Source organism: Echinops telfairi, unplaced genomic scaffold, assembly GCF_000313985.2.
Source record: "Echinops telfairi isolate 266 unplaced genomic scaffold, ASM31398v2 ScPeMD7_25;HRSCAF=90, whole genome shotgun sequence".
Classification (NCBI taxonomy): domain Eukaryota; kingdom Metazoa; phylum Chordata; class Mammalia; order Afrosoricida; family Tenrecidae; genus Echinops; species Echinops telfairi.
Genome location: NW_022103922.1, coordinates 26308264 through 26308652, shown reverse-complemented (window position 1 = coordinate 26308652; position 389 = coordinate 26308264).

Genomic DNA, 389 nt, shown 5'->3' with positions numbered 1-389 from the left:
CACCATCTCCTAAATGCAGTACCACAGGCTTAAATGACTATCAATCACATGAGTTATATAGTTGTCTGAACTGTATCCAGACTGTTTTTATACCGTCTTTGAAGTTTATCCTTCTTAGGGAAGCAATATATCTATGAAAGGACTGTGAAAAAATCTCCACAAGAGGGACAGACACTTGGCCCATTTTCTTTTTTGGGGGGATGGGTGGGGGGAGGGAAGCTTCCAAAGCTTCAGACATTTCTACTTCTCAGCAGAATCCAAGAGCATTCAAAGTGCGCATCAGTAACTCTTCCCTGTCACCATGTCAGTGCCCACTTTACAAGATCCTAATGAGCAATTTTACAGCCAAAGGGTTTTTTAATTTTAGATTTAGACTCATCTGTTTTTCC